The sequence below is a fragment of the Tachypleus tridentatus genome, chromosome 13 (assembly GCF_004210375.1).
Source record: "Tachypleus tridentatus isolate NWPU-2018 chromosome 13, ASM421037v1, whole genome shotgun sequence".
NCBI classification, from domain to species: Eukaryota; Metazoa; Arthropoda; class Merostomata; order Xiphosura; family Limulidae; genus Tachypleus; species Tachypleus tridentatus.
The window spans coordinates 76,717,082-76,741,910 of NC_134837.1; positions in this window are offsets into that span (position 1 = coordinate 76,717,082).

Consider the following 24,829-nt stretch of genomic DNA (forward strand, 5'->3'; position numbering starts at 1 on the left):
TTGAATAGGTCAGACCTAAAAATTTTGTTGATGGGGCAATCTGGAGTAGTGTGCCATTCATATACAATTCTGGCTGTTTTTTGTGTTTTGTCAATTTCGTTTAGACTACGAGTTGTGGTTTTGCTGTGTTTATTTTAATTCTATATTTTTTGACAGTATTCACTTATTCTATTTAGTTGTGGTTGTATGTTAGTGGCTGCTATCGTGGGTGTTGCGGCACTTTTCCAGACTGCCACATCATCTGCAAACTGTGAAGAGAATCCATGATTCGGATCCCTCAGTGGCATATTGTTTACATACATGATGAAGAGTATAGGGCTAACCACCCCTCCCTGAGGGACACCAGCTTCAGGAGTAAAGTATTCAGAAAATGTTCCTTCAACATTTACTCTACACTTTCTATTTTACAAAAAGTTAGATAACCAGCAAATAATTCCTCGAGGTAGTTCCATTTCATTCATTCTGAACCATAGACCATCGTGCTATACAGTGTTGAATACTTTCTCGATATCAAGGAAGCAAGCGACAGTACATTCTTTTTTATTGAAGCTATCTATTATGGTTTCGGTTAATCTGAAAAGGTGGTCTGTCATTTGTCTAAATTTCCTGAATCCATTTTGTTCTTTTGGTAATTTTGATGTTATCTTCAAGAATGTGGAGAGTCTATTACTGATTATTCTTTCAAGGATTTTCCCTAAAAACCTGGTCAGGCTGATTGGTCGGTAGCTATTAGGTTTATTTGATGGCTTTCCTTCCTTATGGAACATTAATATATTTGCAAGCTTCTAAGAAACTGGGATGTATCCTGAGGATAGAGGTAGGTTAAAAAGTGAATTTAGGTGGTCAAACAATTTCGGAGTGCCCTTTTTTAGAAGGATAGCTTGTATTTCATCTTCACCTGGTGCTTTGTTTTTTGTGTTTTTTATTGCTCTGAGTAATTCTTGAAGGGATATTCCATTTGTTAGTAACGTGCTTGCGTAATCTGTGTCAGAACTTGTATTTGTATCAGTTATGTTTATTGGAAAAATTGGTTCAAATTGATGTTTATTGTTTAATATGTGATTAGTGACTTTATTGTAGAAACATGTATTCATATCTGGATCAGTGTGAGTTTTAAAAGTATTTTGAAGTTGATCTTTGAAAGCTTCGGCTATTTCTTTGTGTGTGTGTGCTATTGTATTATTGTGTTCAAGTGAAAGATATTTCTTTGTGTCTGTATTTTCATTGGTGAGTCTTTTAAGATGTGACCAGAATTTTTTCGGGTCAGTTTTATCATTTAGTTTAGAGCAGTAATTGCCCCACATATCTTGTTTTTGTTGTTTTATTTGTGTTCTGATGTGATTTCCAATGTTGTTTATTTGCGTTTTGGTTTCTCTGTCTCTTGTTATCGTGTACTGTCTTCTTAATAGTCTTCGTTTTTTGATTAGATTGATTATTTCTGTGGTGGGTTTCCATGTGTTGTTTGTTGTTTTATGGTGTTGTTTTGGTATTGTTAACTTGGCTGCTTTCTGAAGGCACTCCGTAATTGTTTGACAGTAGTTATCCATTTCAATATGGGTTTTAACTTCTTTTATAACTTTATTAGGTAATAGGTTGTCTAATTCCTGTTTGTAATTTTGCCAATCTGCTTTTCTGTAATTAAATTTTTCTTTCCTAAATGTTATAATTTTAATGGGGGCGAGATTGAAGGCACAATATATTGGAAGGTGATCACTGTCAACATATTTTGCCACTTGAAATTTTATTATTTTTTGGCTCAGTTTATGTGTACACATGCACAGGTCTAGTATGTCACTGGAGTTAGTGGCATACGCTGTATGTGTAGTGGTGATATCATTTAATAAAACTATATTGTTATCATCTATGAATTGTACTAGACTTCTACCATTGCAGTTTGAGCTCCGGCATCCAAAGGTAACATTTTTACTATTTAAGTCACCCATAACTATGGAGTTTTGGTTGTGGGAAAAGATGTTGCTGAGTAATGTTATATCCAGTTGTTTATTAGGTGAGCAGTAAATTCCTGCTACAGTTACTTTTGTTTTATTTCTTTGCAGGATATTGACAGTAACATGTTCATTGTTACTGCTCAATTGAATTTCTATTACTGATAGCTCCATTTTGTAGAGCAGCATAATGCCTCTGTTTTCATCATTTTTATTTGTTCTGTCTTTCCTTATTGTTGAATAATTTGGTATTTTAAATCTATTGTTATTGTATATCAGAGTTTCGCTTACTATTATAATGTGGGGGTTAGTTTCTTGTATTAGGTCTTCGATCTCATGTTTCTTGGAAGCTATTGCACCTTGGATGTTGATATATACTACTGTGAACATTATGCTGTGAGCATGTAACCAGTAAGTGTTGATATTATGTAGGGTATGTGGGGTGTGATGTGTTTTTTGGAGATATTAATCAGTAATTCGAAGCAGTTGGTTGTTTAGTTCGGTTTTGTGTATTCTGTTACAAATTCTGTATATGTTTTTGATTATTGTTGTGAAAAGGCTTGTTTTATCTGGTGTGTTAGTATTTGTTTCTTGGAAGGTAGTGCTGTTAAACTTCTTAAATTTATATTGTTTGTTTTAAATTTCGCGCAAAGCTACAGGAGGGCCATCTAGGCAAATTTATGATATGTTTGTAATAATTGTCGAACCGTCAAAATTAATTTACACTATTATAAATCTTATATTTATAGCACTTCCTGACAGTTTCTCTTCATCATTTTGTTTATTTTTATGCATTTCAAAATGTTTCCAGTATTTGCAAAGAGTGCGATAATAAATTCTAATATAAAATCCAGACTTCACTTTGTTAAATATTAATTATTTATATATATATATATATATAAAAGGTTTAATTTAATCTCTTAAATAATTAACTTAATTTCTGGGTGTATTGCAGATAATAAAACTAACTATAATATCACCGATTTATAAAATGTATACTTTGCTTCGTATCAACGAATCTGAATTTTAGGAAGAAATTTTCTCAGGTTTGAGTCTCGTCTAATTTTTTCCCATCTGTCCACCAGAGCTTTGGTAACAAACTGTTGAAAGACTGAAAGCTTAATCGTCAACTCCAAGAGCTGTAAGGAAACATTAAAAAAATCAGATTGCCGTATATGTTGAAATTAATACAATTTTCAAATAATAAAAAATCACTTTTATTTTGAAATTGAAGACTCCTATTACTATTTCAGCCGTATCTTATATTGAAGTTTCATCATCCATTATATAAGAAAAATAAAAATTTAAAAAATTCTTAAACTAAAATAACATTAAATTCCAATTTAGATATTTTAAAAAGAAATAATTATGTTTCCCAGAATCAACGGAAACGTATTAAAATCCCAAACTTATATACAAGAATTCCCAAACAGTTATTCAATTATTACAGCATATTATCGGAATATGTTTTGCTTTTTATTTTACTTTAATATATTGACTGAATTTGCCGAATCATTGTGGATTCCATATTTTTCATGTCTGGGATCTAGAAGTAGAGACTTCTAACTTTCATATGCTTTGTTTGTTTGTTTTTGAAATTCGCGCAAAGCTACACGAGGGCTATCTGCGTTAGCCGTCCCTAATTTAGCAGTGTAAGACTAGAGGGAAGGCAGCTACTCATCACCATCCACCATCAACTCTTAAGCTACTTTTTTACTATCGATTAATGGGAGTGACCTTCACATTATAACGCCCCACGGCTGAAAGGGAGAGCATGTTCAGTGTGACTCCATAGGTTTTATCAAGCAAAACAAACCTTGTTTACCCACATGTGAGTTTCTATTTCACAATCTCAGCTTACAGTCAAAATTTTATTTTTTTATTCACTATTCTTCTTTGCGATTATAATTTCTTTTCACTAGGATGACTTTGGAAATTTTTCTTTATGAAACTTTGTTTGTAACAATATTGAACATAGTGGACGACACTGCTAAAGTTTCATAAGTAAGCACACGTAGTTTTACAAACAAGGATTTTGTTACTTCTTAAGTTAGAGATTATTTATTAATGCAAGTGGTATGAAGACACGTTGATGTTATCAGTGATGGTAATAAAGACCAGGGTAAAAAAGACAATGACTGTACTCGGTAGTCAACTACATCTGAAATCCATGATGCTGGGAACCGACATCCACATGGGGATGAGTGAAGATCATACCATTTTAATCTAAAGTTAAAGAGCCCATGAGGATCTAAAATCACTTCACTCTTGAGTATTACACATAAGTTAGCTTTGATATGTCGATCTGGGAGACATGACATCTGATATAAAAAGATGTCTGTATAATATAATTCAACTCCTCCAACAACAAAACCGACAGAATCATCTGAAAAGCAATAATATCTTTAGAATAAGAAATAACAAGGGATAGCAAAAAGGACAAAACTGGACCAATTCCCCTTACCCTCCACTGTGACCCACAACACAGAAAGAGTATGATCGAAGGAGGAATAAAGAAAACCATAAACATGTGTGAGGTCCTACGTTGATTCGTTTTACTCTAAATCCAGAATTCAACTACAGGCACCAACATACATGCAGGGGTAGTAGAAGGGCTCCAACTAAAAGAGATTAACTGCAATTTGACGTCTAACTTCTTCGTGAGTGTATATTACACATTGAACGATAGCTTATCGTCTGTACCTACAAAACACCACTGCCAAACTCTGCACTGAATGGTTACAGCTATTTTTGTGTGGAACCAATTTAGGAGGATGCTTATGCAGTAAACTAACCTAGCAACTTGGAATTGGAAATTGGTAAAGACTCATATATTTCACTACAAGAAAGGGGGTTAGAATGCAGTTGAGAGTATGGACGAAGGCCATCACCAAACAGTGTAATGGGTGATCGTGAAAACCTATTTTGAAAAGCAGACCATACTGATTTATTCAACATATGGCATGGCAGAGATGGATAGCTATCCTCTTCTGCTTTACCCATGAACTACAAGGGTGGTAGGTCCAGAAAAGGCTAGTTTATGAAGTAAGTACATCATGAGATTGTTCGTCTACAAGCGATCTTGTGGAAAACACCAATCTTAATAATGAGTATTGTGAAGCCATGGAAGGTGAAGAACGAGTCAGTATAACGGTACAGCGCACTTTTCAAGTGGAAGAATACATGATCAGGCATCACTCACCACAGAGCAGGATACATATAATGAGTAAATAAAGCAGTTATCCCTAAAAGGAGAAGAAGTGCATGAAGATAAACACACAGTCAAAGCCGTACAAAAGTCTGAAGAATGGCTACAAATAGAAGATGAAACCTGATGAAGGAGAAATTATGATACGATGTAAGTAATGGGAGATGGACGTATTAGATACAGTTCACAAACCTGAATGTACGGTTTCCTCCAATGGCCGAGGAAGACGAGATGTAAAGAAAAAGGTGAGGTGCTGAATCTGATGAGGATAAATTCAGGAAGAAGAAGACAAAGAGGAATAAAACGAATCAAAATTCAAACCCAAGTAGTGAGGGTAGAAAGGGAAAGATTCCGAACGAGGTAAGACTGCCGAGCGATAGAGAGTCAAGAACAAGTGTGTGTTTTTCGTATAGCAAAGCCACAAATGGCTATCTGCTCAGCCCACCGAGGGGAATCGAACCCCTGATTTTAGCGTTGTAAATCCGAAGACATACCGCTGTACTAGCGGAGGGGGGAGTCAAGAACAAGTAAGTCATGCGAGCAATATAACAACATAAAGTACAGACCGGATATAAAAGTCTATTGAGATCGATACACGAGTGGAGATAAGAAACAGAAGTAAAATATGCGAAAAGGAATAGAATAGACCACAACATCAGCTATAATTATAGGATTAACGTACGATTCTAAAATAGCGTGAGCTGATCATAAAATAATATGATAAACATACTTGATCCACTGAATAATTCGTTTCAAAGTCATATGTTTTGCCTGAGTAGTTTATATTTGAGTGCAAAACTGCATCAATTGATCGCCATTACTTGAGGATGCCACACCCTGGACTACACTTCGTTGTATTTTAAGTTGATAATCTTTCATATGTTGTGATTTACATTGTTTACACTCTTCATTTACAATAATCTTTAGAATAGAGCATTACTTTATAAACCGACACGCCGATAGACAGTAATAGAATATTATTTGGCCGCTACAGTCAGTATACCACAAGTCTCGTAAGCTACAACTGTGATAAACGCTTATTAAACGGAATAATACTTTAATAATTTATTATATTTGATGAATTGTTGTCAATGTATATGTACATATACACTACATGGCCAAAAGTATATGGACACTCGACCATCACATTCATATGTGCTTGTTGAACATCTCATTCCAAAACCATGGGGATTAATATTGAGCGGGTATTCGCTCCTATTCAGCCACAAGAGCATTAGTGAGGTCGGGCACTGATGTCGGACGAGAAGACCTGGCTCGTAGACAGCGTTCCAATTCATCTCAAAGGTATACGATGGGATTGAGATCAGGACTCTGTGCAGATCAGTCAAGTTCTTTCACACCAACCTCAGAAAACCATGTCTTTACGGATCTTGCTTTGTGCACAAGGGCATTGTCATGCTGAAACAAAAAAGGGCCATCCCCAAACTGTTGCCACAAAGTTGGAAGCACACAATTATCTAGAATGTCATTGTATGCTGTAGCATTAAGATTTACCTTCTCTGGAATTAAAGAACCTCGCCCAAACCATGAAAAACAGACCCAGACCATTATTCCTCCTCCACAAAACTTTACGGTTGGCACTATGCATTCAGGCAAGTACGATCTCCTGGCATCTGCCAAGCTCAGATTCATCCATCAGACTGCCAGATTGTGAAGCATGATTCATCACTCCAGAGAACGCGTTTCTACTGCTCCAGAGTCTAATGGCAGTGTGCTTTATACCACTCCAGCCGACGCTTGGCATTGCGCATGGTTGTGTGCGGCTGCTCGGTAATGGAAACCCATTTCATGAAGCTCCCGACGAACAGTTCTTGAGCTGACGTTACTTCCAGAGCGAGTTTGGAACTCGGTAGTGAGTGTTGGAACTGTGGACAGACAATTTTTACGCGCTTCAGTACTCGGCGATCCCGTTCTGTAAGCTTTTGTGGCTTGCCGCTTCGTGGCTGAGCTATGTTGCTTCTAGACGTTTCCACTTCACAATAATAGCACTTACAGTTGATCGGGGCAGCTCTGGCAGGGTAGAATTGTGACGAACTGACTTGTTGAAAAGGTGGCATCCTCTGACAGTGCCACGTTGAAAGTCGCTGAGCTCTTCAGTACAACCCATTCCACTGCCAATGTTTGTCTATGGAGGTTGCATGGCTGTATGCTTGTTTTTATGCACCTGTTAGCAGTGGCTGTGGCTGAAATAGCTGAACCCCCTAATTAGAAGGGGTTTCCACATACTTTTGACCATGTAGTGTATATATATATATATAACAGTTTAAAGTTGTATAACGCTAATTTTTAATTCCCTAAAGAGAGAGAGAGGTGTAACATATTTACTGTTATATATTTATTTTTATATCTACATGTGTTTAAGTTTAGTGCCTGTAATGTATATTGTTAAATTGCACAAGTTCTGTGTATTCGTTAAATTTGTAGAAGATTCTCGAGAGTGAGAACAACAATATATGTTTTACGAAAGCACTCGCATATCTTCGAATATTGTTGGGCCAAGTGAGCTTTCGAGAATTGCGCTTTAAAGTTTATAAATCGACGCTCCGATAGACAGTAATAGAATATTGTTTGGACGCTAGAGGCAGTATACTATTAGACATCAGTTGCTACAACTGTTACAGTCATGTGAAAAAGTTAGGATACCCTATGAAAGCCTGTGTATTTTTGTAACATTTTTGAATATATAGATATTTAATCTCAATTTTAACAATACTGAGAGATTGTAGGAATATAACTAAACAATTAAAACTGAAGAAAAGACTTTTCAAGATCTTTTGTAAATGTAAATCTACATATTCTAACTGATGAAAAAAGTTAGGACACTCTACCCCATTAATAGCTAGTGTTATCCCCTTTGGCTGAAATAACTGCAATGAGACGCTTCTTGCAGCCATCTACCAGCCTCTAACATCGGTCTGAAGAAAGTTTGCCCCACTCCTCAATGCAGAATTCTTTCAGCTGTGAGATGTTTGAGGGGTTTCTTGCATGTACAGCCCGTTTCAAGTCACTCCACAGCATCTCAATGGGATTAAGATCTGGGCTTTGACTCGGCCATTCCAGGACTCTCCATTTCTTAGTTTTCAGCCAGTCCTTGGTGGATTTACTGGTATATTTTGGGTCATTGTGTTGCAGGGTCCAGTTACGCTTCAGCTTTAATTTTCTTACAGATGGACTCACATGTTCCTCAAGCACCCTCTGATACACAGTAGAATTCATGGTGGATTCTATGATTGTAAGCTGTCCAGGTCCTGCTGCAGCAAAGCAGCCCCAAACCATTACACTTCCACCTCCATGATTCACATTTGGTATGAGGTTCTTTTCCTCGAATGCTGTATTTGGTTTACGCCAAACATGTCCTATGTTCTGGTGTCCAAATAATTCAATTTTGGACTCATCTGTCCAAAGAACATTATTCCCAGAAGTCCTGGTCTTTGTCTACATTCTCTTTGGCAAACTTCAGTCTGGCCTTGATGTTTTAGAGAGCAAAGGTTTCCTCCTTGCACACCTCACATGCAAGTTAAACTTGTGCAGCCTCTTTCTGATTGTAGAGGCATGCACTTTCACATCAACAGTGGTCAGAGCCTGCTGTAGGTCCCGTGATGACATGTTAGGGTGTTTGGAGACCTCTTTTAGCATCTTGCGGTCTGCTCTCGGGAGTGAACTTGCTTGGACGACCAGACCTGGGCATGTTGGCAGTTGTTTTGAAAGCCCTCCACTTGTTGACTATTTTCCGGACAGTGGAATGGCTGATTTCAAAATCTTTTGGGATCTTTTTAAATCCCTTACCAGACTCATAAGCTGCTACAATTTTCTTTCTGAAGGCCTCAGACAGCTCTTTTGCTCTCACCATGGTGCTCACTCTCACTTCAACAGTGAGGAGCACACCAAACTAAATGTCTGAGGTTTAAATAGGGCAAGCTTCATTCAGAATGCTGAGTAATGATCTTCTAATCATGTGCACTTGGTGTGATACACCTGTGTGTGAGTTGAGCCATCTTAAGTGGGAATAAATGTGGGAGTGTCCTAACTTTTTCCTCAGTTAGAATATGCATTTTTGTAGAATTATATTTACAAAAGATCTTGAAAAGTCTTTTCTTCAGTTTTAATTGTTTATTTATATTCCTATAATATCTCAATATTGTTAAAATTGAGATTAAATATCTATATATCCAAAAATGTTACAAAAATACACAGGCATTCATAGGGTGTCCTAACTTTTTCACATGACTTTATATGTAATCTAATATGTAACATGTGTAACATAATAAATCGTAGACTCGTCCGAGATAAATTCTGATAAGTAACAGGTTCCGTCCAGGATAATGCACAATGTTGAAGTTGTACTCCTTAACTCTCTAGAACCATCTTGCTATTTAGTTATAGATTACGAAAATTCACGAGCCGTTCAGTGTAGTATGATATGTCTAAAATGTGAACATTTGCCCGTATAGATAATGATGCAAGTGCCTCAAGGCTTAAACAGTGGTTGGAAGCACATTGTGAGCTGTACAATACCACCTTTCTGTGAAATTCACTGCCTTGCTGTATTAGACATTCACGTTTTATTCTGTATTATATTGCAATAAAACCGCCCCTATCAAAATCATTGGCATCTGTACCTAAAATAAGTTGATCTTTCAGAGCTGACTGAGTGTGGCAATAATGAAGTAGTGGTCAATGCTTTTTCATAATCAGTATTATTATAAAACGTATGTGGTTACTCAAGTAATTTGTCCAGAGACGATACATGTCGGAGAAAGATTTTACAAAATGACAATAGCAAGAACACAATTTCAAGAAATTATTTTAGTTATTCTACTTTATCGTCAGTATAAGTTAATGTTTTAATATTACTCCATCTGGTCAACTCAGTACTTCGAGATGGTATCTTCATTTGCATATATGTAACTTTAATGGGTGCTCGTTTCGATGCCAACTGAAGAGCTTCCTTTAGAATTTACACCTACTTTATTTCCTCCCAATTCTGATATCCTGGTTTTTGTAGATTCTATGAACAGGTCACGTGACAACAAATTCATCATTTTACCATGATCATTTGGATAAGATAACTGGGTAAGCATTTCTAAGTCTTTTGCAAATTTAGTTAAGGTCTCTTTTTCTTTGCTCTGTTCAAAAACTTTACTTCGAATACTTTTATATTTATGGTTTTTAGTTGGAAAATTAGCATTATTAAATAGTCCTTTGAAATAGACAGCAAGATGGATGGCTTGTTTCTCACTATTGATTGGCCGATGTTGAATTGGTCAGCTAAATTTAGGAACTTGATTTGGTATTTTCATGGCTGGAATAATCCAGAAAGGTCCTTCAGTTGCACGTGTTACAGCAGTAGTAGGTGGTAAACCAAATAAGTTCTGTTATTCAATATTTTGTAGTACGTGGCATACCTGGCTGGAACTCTTGTATCAATGCAGAAAGAAGTGTTGCTGGTTTACTCTTTGTCTTTAATAAATTTTTCACGTATTCATTTATTCACTGGTGTTTTTTTTATCTTAATGATGCTCTTTTCTACCTCACTTTTGATTTAATTAATTTTATCATTAAGATATGGCTGTACATTTCCAGTTTTGTCATTAAAGCCATTCCATAATAATCTTATTATTACAGTATTTCTGTGCATCTCCAATAGTTTTATCGATTTTGTTTTCAATGTGATTTAGATACCTGCCCCTCACCTCGTGGTCTTCTATTACTGTTCCATTTCCTTCTTCTAATTTTCTGTCCCATTCTTCTCTGGCCTTCTTTTCTTTTTCTACCACGTTTTTCTTGGTCTTGTCTTAATAATTTCACCATCTCAAGACATGCTTGAATCTCACTACTTGAGCATGTGATCAATATCTTCAACAATTGAAGCTTTGTCAAAGTTTTATTTTATTTTCACAAAATAACACAACTTCTGATATCAGTATTGTAATGGTGTTTTAAGTTATATGGTGAAAATAATTCAAAGTCCAGCGAGTAAACAGTAACAGACTAGCTTATTTCTTCCTTAATGCTTTTACAGACTTCCTGCACTTATACACTGTGTAACAACGTAGGACAAAGAAAATACAATACTAATTTTTGATTGCCTATGACTAATGCAAAAAATTAGTTCAGTTCTACAAACTAATTTAAAATACATAGTCACTGACAGACACAGATACGTAAGCACACTGACTGACTCACACTGCAAACTTGCATAATTACCTCATCGATGGGCTTACCTGTATTTATAAGCTAACTTACACTAGAAAACATGAAATCAAATATTTAGAACTTTCATGGTCTAATTTAGCGTCACCATTACAAACAACAACCCTCTCTAACTAATACCTGAATTATAGCACTGAGAATATAGTTTATATCATTAAGTATGCACCTGTCTTACTTCAGCATAAATTTCATCGTTGTTTATCAGTTTGGCCTAAATGAATCAGTATGTATGCCCTGTGCTCTAAAATGCTGTTGTCTGCAAAGTTTTGGTCCAAAGTGCATAACAACCTTGATAAGTGAGCAACAAAAATGCAATCTGTTGTATAACTTATATAAGCATATGAGAAGGTTTCCCACAATATAAAACTGTCCTCAGCATCTTTCACTCTCGAAATAATACAATCGAGGTGAAGAGCCTTATGTGTGAGTGTTAAGTGGCAGTGTTATTAACTAAGCAAATAACACTAAACTTCTTTCAAATGCTTACACATTTAAACATCACAAACATATTTGTCACCTTAGGCTTTAATGGCTAAGCTTGTAAATCTAAAACTAATTAGAAAATATCATCTTTTTATTTTACTTATTGGAACTGTGTCCTATGTGCCAAATTACTATTCACCAGCATCTCTGTGTGATCTCCTATTTATTGCGTATTGAACATACAGTTTACGAATTAAACAGTGATAAAATAAATCAAATTTTTCGAAAAACCATAACAAAACACAACTATTGCCAGTAGTTTGAACAGGGGCTTAGATCCTTGGGAGGGATGGGGGTGTCTAGCAAGTTTTATTGTCGAACGCCTTACTCTCCTTAGCTGCCGAATTCGCTGATCATAGTGTACAGTTAACGATGGGTTCGGGCCGTTCGGATCCAGACGCGCCCTACATCACCCCCTCCGCTCCCTTTAGTCTGAGCCTCGATTTTACAACAGGGCTCATTAAACCTGTGTTTGTGGCCCTCATTAATCTATGAAATTTCAGATTATCACTGCCCTGAAACAAAGTGCTGGTGCTTCATGGTAAAAGAACAATATATTCTCTTATCATAGATAGTAAAAATATTGTATTTTCTTGTATAATTAGAACACAAAAGGAGCAATTTCAATGGCCTGAAGCCTCTACTCGAATTGTATTGGTAGTTTTTGTTTAGGTGTTTTTATTTAATAGACGTGCTTGGCCCGGCATGGCCAAGCGTGTTAAGGCGTGCGACTCATAATCTGAGGGTCGCGCGCTCGCATCCCTGTCGCGCTAAACATGCTCGCCCTTTCAGTCTTGTGGGCGTTATAATGTGACGGTCGATCACACTATTCGTTGGTAAAAGAGTGGCCCAAGAGTTGGCGGTGGGTGGTGATGACTGGCTGTTTTCCCTCTAGTCTTACACTGCTAAATTAGGGACGGCTAGCACAGATAGCCCTCGAGTAGCTTTGTGCGAAATTCAAAAACAAACAAACAAACAACAGACGTGCTTATAGACGTTATATCACAACGTGTTTGCCTTTTGATGAGCTTTAAAGGATTATAATATATTTATGATTGTTTAAGTATTTTTCGAGAAACTTGCAGTTACTTGTGTTGTAACTAGCACACGTTATTGTCCCAGCGATGCCCAGGCGGTCAGTCGGCTCGGTAGTCACTGTGAGGTTCGCGCGTTCGACTTAAATACATTGTACAGTTCAGTCCTACTTCCATTCTGTTCTATCTTCGTTCGTTGTACGTTAGAGTTTTTCAATAAAGACTGTATTTTAGCCTGTTGTGTTATCTGGGAAACAGATTCCAATTATGACAAGCAAGCGTCTGAAACTTTCCGATATTAGACAGTTCTACAAGCCAGTTACTAGTATTACAAGTGACAATGCAGATGCAGATAATCCAACAACCTCAAACAAAGGAATAGAAACTTGCCATACAGAGGAAATACCATGTTCATCAGAGGACGAGTCTGAAAATGCTTGTGCAACTATTGCACATCATGAACCACCAGATAGTTATGAAACAAGTTTGTTCAGTAATGAAAACTCTGACACTCCACAGATACAGTATGGAAAGCTATCTCATCCAGACGCACAACTAATACCACGACATAAAGACCTTTTTACAGGGAAATTGGAGAGGCCAGTGGAGTATACCTTCATTTCCACCGGTTTTTGCAACTGGAAAAAGACAAAACAGAAATTCAACGAACACCAATCCTCCTCTCAGCACAGATTTGCTACATCTCCAGAAGGTAACTCGATGTAACTCCAGTGACTGTCCAGCTACATGATGGAAAAAAAGAAGTAGCAGGAAGAATGCAAAAGAAGTTTAGACAAAATATTCAGAAGTTTACGTTTCTTAGTGCGTCAAGGTTTAGCATTACGTGGACATACTGATACGGAGGGGAACTTCCTGCAATTAATGAAGCTCCTGGAAGAGGAAGATCTTGAGGTGACAGCCTACTTGTCAAAGAAAACCACATTCACATCACCCCAGGCTCAAAATAAAATAATGGAGATGTTCAGCCATCAAATACTGAAGAACATAGCACACGAAGTGCAGCAAAGTAAAATCTTTGCATTAATGGTTGATGGCACTCAAGGTGTTACAGGTGCCGAACAGGAAGCAACACGTGTACATACATAGATGAGAACCTTGATGTCCAGGAAACATTTCTTGGTTTGTACAGTACTTGATGTACTGACTAGACTCAATTTACCACTGTCAGGATTAAGAGCACAAACTTATGATGGAGCTGCTAACATGAGTGGTGCGTACAGTGGATGCCAGGCAAAAATAAAAAAGAAGCAACTGTCAGCTTTGTTTTTTCACCGCGGAGCACACAAGGCTAATTTAATAATACAACATGAAGTTGAAGCTTGTGAATGTGTTTGAGATTCTATCCAGTGGGTACATGAACTTAATGTCTTGCTTCAGAGGTCAGGCAAATACAAGACAATCTTTAAAAATATTGTATCGTCAGACAGCCACAATGGTCCAGTTAAATACATCCACCCACTGTGTCCAACACACTGGTTGTGCCGCATATCTGCAATTACATGTGCTAATGTTCACTACAGTGACATTGTTGATTCTTTGTCTGAATTAGCAAATGAAAAATCATATGTAGCAGTGAAAGCACGAAGTCTGCTGGACAGATTTGACAAAGGAAAGACAGTTTTAGGATTATTGATGGCTCAGCATCCATTAGCTGCATTAGAGGAACTAAGCCATACATTCCAAGCAAAATCAGCGACAGTATCTGGCATGATTGAAGCATCTGCAATGACAGTTGAGCAGTTGCGAGTATTGCGAACTGAGGAAAATTACAACAAGATATTTGATGAAGCTAAGAAAAAGGTAACTTCCCTAGTTCTGGTGCCTATTGAACTACCACGCATTCGCAGACCCCCCAGAAGGATCACAGGTGGTGGCTCAGCACACCATTCTACAACAGCTAGAGATTACTACAAAAGTCAATATTTTGAATTTGTGGACACAGTCACAGAACATCTGACCACTAGATTCAGTGCAGACAACAATGACTTGAGGCAATATCTGGCACTTGAGAACATGATCACATCTGGCAAGATTGACGACTCGGTTATAAACTTCTATACAGAAATCTCTGCACAACAGCTCAAGTTTCAGTTGCCCATGTTCAAAGGAACAACAAAAGCAGTATCTCTGAAAGGTGCGGATGCTTACTGTAAAATGCATGAAACAAGCCAGCAGATGTTTAGTGAAGCGTTTCTTCTCATGAAAATTTTGCTTGTATGTCTAGTATCCAGCTGCAAATGTGAACGCAGCTTTTCTGCACTAAGACGGTTGAAAACGTGGTTAAGGTCAACTATGTCTCAGTGCCGCCTCAACCATGTGGCAGTTTGTCATTCTCACAAAGATGAGGTCGACAAGATAAATATAGAAGAGCTTATGAAATAATTCATAAACAGGTCATCACAAAGGAGGTCTACGTTTGGGAACATGTAGACTAGAGGACTAACTGAATCTTACTTCAATGGAAAGTATGAATAATTATGTTTTACATTGTATTGATGTGTAATTTTCAAGAGTTCGCAAAGACATTTTAATTATATTTATCAAACAACATGAACAGTTTTTCAGTAGATATAAACTTATCAAGGGTAATTACTAATTTTATTAATATTTGAAAACGTAATTCATGCAATGAAAGTTATTAGTAACCTTGTCAAGTATAATGGCCATCTTTTATACTGTGCAGTGTGCAGGAATAAATTCATCTGGCAGTTAATTTGTGACACATTTGTCTTTATTCTATTAACATTTTGAAAACTATTCACAACACCTCATTTATACAAACCTACATGGAAACCTTGAAGTATCGTGGCAACAAGATTACTCTATGATTGCATGTTTACAGCTTTCAGGTTCACGTAATCAGAGATTTGCAAATTGAACAGTACACATAAGTGGTTGCAAAAATCATTCCCCTCATTGGGTGTAAAAAATCTACGCGCCTGGTTTTAACAACTGTAATTTTTAATACTGGAATATTGAACCACAAAAATTTTAAGATAAAACTTAATGATTGCATAATTTAGAAAATCACTTCGTAGTTTCGATGCATATACCAGTTAATACTAGCAATACTGGATGGAATAAATATTTTGAAAGAAATATGAACATTTGACAGGAATACGTTGGTTAATATTTAAATAAATGCTATATATGATAAGAAAATTAATAAGAATCACTAACACTTCTTTACTCATTCAATAATGATATTATGATATTATATGTCTTTGAAATTAAAGGCACATCCCAGAGTGTCACGGACGTGTATTACAAATATTTGTTCTATTTTTAGTACAGTACAGTCTAACTCCTTTTACAAGGTTTCAGGTAATTAATCTATACAGTGCTTGCAAAATTATTCAACTCTATTAACAATGTCACATTTTGACGAAATACCAAGATGGCGTAATTTTTGCCTGTTCTTCCTGGCAAAATTGCTCCAATTCTGACAAGTTAGGTGGAGAACGTTGAGGGACTATAATCTTTAAGTCTCGCCTTACGTTTTTATTGGTTTCAGGTCAGAACCTTGACTGAGCTATTCCAGAACATTAAGTTTCTTAATTTGAAACTACTGCAGTGTAGCTTTGGTCTGAAATGTAAATATTCTACCTAGATTCAGATTTTTGGCTGACTCAAGTAAGTTTTCCTTTAGGATTCGCCTCTACTTCTAACTGTCAATCTTCCTCTCAATCCTAACAAACTTCCCAGTTCCTGCTGATGAAAAACATTCTGATGAGTTGATGTTGCCACCACGATGCTTAACAGTTGGAATTGTATTGGTTAGGTGATGTGCTGTGTTGAGCTTACACCAGACATAAAACTTTGAATTTAGACCAAAAAGCTCAATGTTTGTCTCGTCTGACAACAAAACCTTTTGCCTCGTGCCTGTAGTATCATTTACATGCTATGTCGCAAACTTCGTACGATATTTAAAATGATTATCTTTCAGTAACTGCTTCTTTCTTTGCACTTGTTCAAATAGTCGAGTTCTGTGCAGCCACTTGGATACTGTAAATGTATGAACACTGACTCCCATCTCAAACGTGGAATTCTGTACATTTTTTAAAGTTATTGTTGGAGTCACAGTGACAACATCCTTAACCAGTTTCCTGCTTCACTCACTGCTTAGTTTGGAAGGATAGCCTGATCTGAGTACCACTGGGTGGAATGAAGCAAATTCCATTTCTTAATGATGCACTTCAATGAACTCAAAGGGATAATCAGCGATTTTGAATTTTTTTTGTAATCTTATGATTTGTGCTTCTATACCAATTTATAATTGTCTCAATAGCTCCATAGTTGTTTTTTTTACATCACCATGTGAGTTGTAGCTTGAACAGATGCATTGACTCTGAAATCAAGTTAAACCACTTTGGTTACACATATAGAGACAATTACACTAATTTTATGACTTTTAAAACTAATTTTTTGCACCTCAACTGATTTAGAGTTGATGTAGCAAGGGGGATGAATAGTTATGCAATTCACAATATACTAATATTTTTTGCAATTCTAAATTACGTTAATATAAGCGTTTTTCTAGTTGTTTTTTTCCGCTTGGAGTTGATTCTTTAGATTGTTTCCCGTTTAAAAAATTACATGACTGCAATTCTTTGATCGCTTGTTTAGGTAGAGTATTCATGATGAAACTTCGTAGAATGGATGGCAATTGCCTGTTGGGGAGACACGAGTGTAGAGGACGACGTGTCGAAAGTTTTGAAAACGAAAGGCGGAAGACTTTCAAAACATCGTCCTCTACACTTGTGCCTCGAGAACAGACAGTTGCCATCCATTCTACTAAGTTTCATACATGAATGCAAACTCAGACAGCAACAAAATTTGGCAACTTTGAAGAGGTATTAAATACTTTTGCAAGGCACTGTATTTAAAGAAAAAAAAATATATTTTTCATAACAACTGACCGCATGTATAAGGTAAATAGTTCTCTGCCTTCTTTACTTAGTAAGGTGAACTCTTAAAATGCATCTGACATTTTTAAAGTGATTTAGGAATACATAAATACAAGTTTGATTGTTTTTTTAATTTCCCGCAAAGCTACACGAGGCTTATGTTTGCTAGCCATCCCTAATTAAGCAGTGTAATACTAGAGGAAAGGTAGCTAGTCATCACAACCCACCGTCATTTCTTAGACTACTCTTTCACCAACAAAAGTAGGATTGATCGTCACATTATAACGCTCCCATGGCTCAAAGGGCGAGCATGTTTGGTGTGACTGGGATTCGAACCCGCCACTCACGGATTACGAGTCGATTACCTTAACCACCTTGCCAAGTGGGTCCCCAACTAATGAAGTAATGCTTTATGATATATATAAGTAGGAACATAATAACATCATATTTTATTAGCTATACTTGTTTATAATGCCAGTTAATTTTTAGTTTCTCTTTAACTAGGTAGTTTGCTGTGATCAAAAAATAATATTAATCATAGAATTTTGTTTATAAAATTGTATTTACTTTTATTTAAAGTAAATTAAAATTTAAATAACATTCGAAAGCATAAAGTTTGAATGGAGTCAACCATTTTTTGTCAAATCTTACATTACGTAATGTTTTAGGTATGGTAAGAAATTTAAATATATAATACTCGTCATCATGGTTAGGTTTAACCTACGTCATGTAAGCAATACATAAATTTAATAATCAAAAATAATACCAGAGCAAAATATCAATAATGTTTAAAACGAGCTGGAACGGTAAATTAAAAAGTCCATGCTGTATAAGGATATGGGTGCATTTAACGAGCTCCCTTTGGAAAATATGGGCCTTTTTCGGTGCATTTTGCACACGCTACCTTCCCTGAATAGATAAATCCTCATTTCGTCTTCAGATTTGTCATTGGTAGGGTATATGTAACACAATATTCAAAGTATTAATGCATGCAACACACACACAACACATGCAACATTAACAATATTATACGTAGGAGAAGTCAACAATTACTTCCATCAATGATGAACAAGAAAGTGATTCGAGAGACGATCATGAGATATTTAACTTGTTTAGATATTATTCAATAAATCTAAATTGCAGAGTTGACACCTATAAGTCCAGTGTCTAAAGAATTTTGGTAGGTGGGTGGAGGTGGAGAGAGCACTCCGTTCTGACTAATCCGACAGCACAATTAAGTCACTTAAACGCTTCTCTGATATGATACTTCGAAGTTTGCTAAACTACATTAATTGGTAGCTATTTTAATGAAAACTAGTTATTTTTTCTTGAAATAATTAGTCACTAGGCGGCACTCAAAGATTGAGCAATCCTCTCCACGAGGCCTATGATTAGGAATTAGCATGGAAGAAGATAAGTCGAAAACTTACAAAAGACAAAGTATTCCAAGAGACGAGCCTTGTCAGGACCTCGCAGGGATAATTGAATCCAAATGCCAAAGCTGGAATATATAAACTCAATGCCTAAAAATTTTAGGTTGGGGGAGGGGAGGGGGAAGAGTACTCAGAAAAAACAATACTTTCACTGGTCGGGACCGAATAAAGCCATACTAGTGTTAAATTGAAAAACTAGTGAACGTAGGAGAACCTGAAAAGAAACTAAAATGACAGAGTTATACATGTAATGCATCAGGTGTGTTTTTAAGACTTAGGGTGGAGGGTTAATATTACCATGAATAAAGTTGAACAGAGATATGTACTTGCATCAAGATTTAGGGGAGGCAGCGATTATAAGGTAAGTAGATGTAAAGGAGTTAAGATTAATGGATTTTTTTGTATATTTAATGAAAAGGTTTATTATGCGGCATGGCCAGGTGGTTAAGACACTCGACGTGTAATCCGCGGGTCGGGGTTCGAATCCCCGTCACACCAAAGATGCTCTCCCTTTCAACCGTTGCGGCGTTATTATGTGACGGTTAATCCCACCATTCGTTGGTAAAAGAGTAGCCCAAGTGTTGGCGGTGGGTGGTGATGACTAGCCGCCTTCCCTCTACTTTTGCATTGCTAAATTAGGGACGGATAGTGCAGATTGCCCTTGTGTAGTTTTGCACGACATTCAAAAACAAACTGTTGGTTGTGCAGTGGTTTTTTTCAACACTGCTCTCTGCTTTGTAATTTGGGAGGCAGTGGGATAAACACGTAACTCTGTTTTGTAGCTTTTACTTTCGTAGGATAATGAATTGAAATAGTTCTATGTTAGAGATTATCATTCAGCCATAAGTAATTTTTTCCTCTTGACATTGTTCTGACCGACGGTACAATTAACCCAATGAGATACTACTCTGATATGGTACTACAAAGTTTGTTCTTGACATCGTTCTGACTTTAACCGAGAACACCAAGTTAATGAGACGCTGTTTTGTTGTCGTATTACAAAGTTTTCTCTTAACATCGTTCTGACTTTAACCGACAGTACCATGAAGTTACTGAGACACTCTTTCGTTGTCGTTTTACAAAGTTGTTCTCTTCTCGTCAATAAAAGTGTTAATACCCATACCAGCCGTTCTGAGATACATTTTATTTCAAGTGGGTTTCTCGTCATCAAGAAAATTTGCTCTTGTCAAGCTTTAGCACAGCGTGACCGACTGAAATAAAATCAAGCATTAAAGAGAACTTAGGTTTAGATAGGTATCTGTGAGCCCCTTCTGTACAACCTGCAAGTGAATCTTTGAGAGGCTTGAACGGCCGCTACAACTGATTGAGCGAAAAGGTTGTATTTAACCAAGGTGATAAAGGCTTGTGACATTTGGAGACACATAACAATCAAAAGACGTAAAAGTGGCAACAAGTTTTCAGAAAAAAGTCAGTACTTCTTAAAATAATATCGATCGGAGACTATATTTAGGAGTCAGAATAATGTAAGTTTTAAAATGTGTATCACGTAGGAGGGTAGGGTATTAGAACCAGTACAGCGTATAAAAATTATAAACAGCAAATAACTTACACCTATCACGGAATTAATAATTACGATTTGTGATAAGTGATAAACAATTATGTTAAAGGTTTAATATCACTTAACAATGAATAAAAACCGATGACATAATTATTTACATTCCCAAAATACAGTCTGTATAAAACTAGTGTAAATTTGCTCCATAATTCTGAATCACATTGTGAAGTGTTTGTTGACTGCTCTCTGTCAGATGTCATATGTTCGCCTGGTCTCAACGAACAAAGCGTGCTTATAAATTAGGCCTGACATGAGCTGTTGATTAGGGTGCTTGACTCGCAATATGTTGGTTGCTGGTTCGAATCCCCGTCTTTGAACATTTTCACTCTCTCAGTTGTGTGGGAGTCATAATGTAATAGTCAAACCCACTTTTTTCTTTTTGTAAAAGCTGCGATATTAGGGTCGACTAGTTCGAATAACACTGTAGTAGCTTTGTGCGAAATCGAAACCAAACTTATAAATTCATCTTTATACACATAGGGTGTGTGACGTAGCATGAAGTGACCTACAAGCAATGAGGTGGCGTCGCACTGCGGAAATAGGATAAAACAAGCCCTGAGGTTGGAAGAGAGTATCTAATATTTACATACAGTTATAACATACATGTTTCTTACAGGTTACATAACATCAAGGTAATTATGTTGTAACTTGCACGTGCATTCTCTAACATCTCTCAAGTTAAGGCCGCTGTCGTGACGTCATGACCAGCATCGATCCTTCTCAAAACAAGAACATCGGGCCACAGTAATGACCCACTTTCTCCTCTGATATAAATAAAAGCGAAAGCATTTCAGTAATTACCGAAAAGAAAAGAAAAACAAACAAGAAAAATGTTTTTTTGCTCCAGGGAAAGAGTGTCAAGCAATAATGCATGTTATATAAGACTGTTTATTAGCAGGCTGGACTGACCGCATTACTAAGAAATTTGTGTTTGTTTGGTCATGACATACAAAACACTTGTAGTCCCTTTATGGGTCAGTGGTGATTTTACGGCTTATAACGCTAAAATCCGAGATTCTATTCCCTTAACGGACAGAAAGCAGATGACTTATTGTGTATATTTTCAACGAAACAAACAAACTTATATTGCATAAGATCGAATACAATAATTAATTTGACACAGAGAAAATGGGATGTAATATTCCGTTAAACTTTGAAAAACCCTCCAGTGACACAGCGATGTGTCTGTGGACTTACAACGCTAGAAACCGAGTTTCGATAACCGTGATGAGCAGAGAACAGATAGGCTGTTGTGCTTAATAACAAACAAATAAACACACTTCGAAAGTATATACATCTCATAAAATTCCTCGTCACGCTAAATGCATTATTATAGATTTTAATATATACGTTTTTCTACGAACAGTTTCAGATAATGAAATAAAAATAAATGAAGTATCATACATTTGAAAATTTCTATTTAAACAAACGTTATTGTATTGGTCGTTACCCATTACAATATTGCATAAGAACACTTAACATTTTCATGTAAACATAGAAGTTTATGTCATTCAAATTACAAGTACAATGTAGACTTTTTACCACAGTGACTGTGATAACCAACAAGTCCTATAGATCTGGAAGTAATATAAATAAATAAATATTCTCTTCACACTAAATAAATGCATATTTTACCTAGACCCATGTCATTTGATACATCACGAAAGTATCTTATAGGTTGAGTTAAAAACTGACCTTACGATGTGGACCAAAGAAATCATTTTGAGACATTGTTTGAAGTACTGAGTTTGGTTTTTAATTAGATTTGTTTAAAACAGAATTAATCTATACATCTAATAACCCGTGTTTCCTGTACAATGTTTAAAGCTGTCATTCATAGAAACTATAATTTAGCGTAGACGTTAAATATATTGGCTTACTTTTTCTCACATATCACAACTGTCGTATAGAGTAAATTATAAGTTTGATCGCCCAGCTGTTCACGTCTACACCAGATGCCATCAAATCAGAGACATCCTTTGATTTACTACGCTTCTCTCACGTGGCGTATTTGAAATAGATACACTCCACCTCTTCCAAACAAAATCTAGTTTTATGAATTCCGTTAACCCTAGAATTACATATCCCAATCAAATTTTAAATAAAATAAATAAATATATATATAAGTCATTTATAAAAAGGAAGAAAAATAATATTAATATTACTATCAACAAGTCAAAGTACCCGTCCCCACTGACGGGAAATGTTTAAGTTAATCTAGCTATTTAAATTGTTTCGTGAACTTTAAAATAATTAATTGTGTTACACTCTTGAAATTCTTAACAGTTAAACGTTTTAGCCTGTATGTATTAATTTTAAATTCCATGTTTTTCTAACTGACATGGGCGTGGAATATTTAGTGGATGTCTGTAGAAGATCATTCTCAATATATATATTTGTTATAACCAAAAACAAGTCGAAACAAAAATAAAATAAAAAACGCTGTACTAACTGAAAGGATCACATGGTACAAGCTATAATGTGGGATATAAAACGTTCCCTAAGATTTGGAGGTGACTGAAGAAGTAGGGCCCACATTGCGGTGGGGATACCCTGTCTATTAGTCTCAACCTCCAGTCGCCAGTCTTCAGATGCTTGACCCACGCGTCAATCAATTGGATATTCCATGGAAGCAACTTATGTCGCTTTTCTAAGTAGAGATACTTCTTGGAGCACGTGGTTGACTTTTGTCACTAACTCTTTGTTCATGAATTCCCACTTGTTAAAGATGTGCTTTGTTTACTATTGCTAGGGTGAAACTAATTACAAGTCTCTTTTCCTGGATGGTCCTTATACTCAAAGTTGATTCATATCTCTTTGTATTCGAATGCCGTTAAGAAAAAGGAATATTCCCATCTTGAAAATCTTTAATTTCCTATCTGAACGCATCTTTATGACGTGAATGTATGACTGTTTTTTATTATCCAAATGGATTGTGTCATATCCTTCTCATATACGATAAACTTACAGAGGTATCATACTATCTGCAAGCAATGTCAAAATGTAGTGTATAAATCATGATTTTCATTTTCACTAAACGATTCTAGGTCATAAGATTATATAGTCCGATTGATTTAACTTAAATAAATATCTTTATTAAGTTTATATGCAAAAACGGCTCGTTTGGGTTGAGAAAATATTTTACGTAGAAGAGCGAACAACGTTTCGACCTTCTTCGGTCATCGTCAGGTTCACAAAGAAAGAGAGAGGTAACTGACCGGAAGCTGACCACATGTTTGGGAGGGGTTGTGTAACTGAGTGTCGGAATGTAGAGGGCGGTAATATATTGAATATTGATATATTAATATGAATGTAATATATTCAAACATCTAACTGTTGTGTATTTCTAAGCACGTTTTGAGCAATATTATTTTTATTTACCGCTGAGCCACAGAAAGGCGTCTATTTTACAAATGACGCATTTATTTTTACTTGGACAATTATCTCAACTGTTTTCAATTCACCTACATCCCATCCTATATCAATTACCAGTAAAAAATATAGTAATGTTTTAGAGTGAAAAAAGCCCCGGCATGGCAAGGTGGTTAAGGCACTCGACTCGTAATCTGAGGGTCGCGAGTTCATATCCCCGTCACATCAAACAAGCTCGCCCCTACAGCCGTGGGGGAGTTATAATGTGATGGTCAATCCTACTATTCGTTGGTAAAAGAGTAGCCCAAGAGTTGGCGGTTGGTGGTGATCACTATCTACCTTCCCTCTAGTCTTACACTGCTAAATTAGGGACGGCTAACGCAGATAGCCCTCGTGTAGTTTTGCACAAAATTAAAAAAAAAATAGTGAAAGAAAATATCACATCAGGTGTTTTTCTTTATTTCATTTATTTGTTTTCTTGACATTTGATCAAAATTTAACACACAATCACAACTGAGTTTTTTTCTTTCTCATTGACCTGGAAAAGACAAATTTGGGTCAAAAGATAAACTGTAGCTTCAGGGTTTGCGGTCTCCTACATATAACTATTAGTTT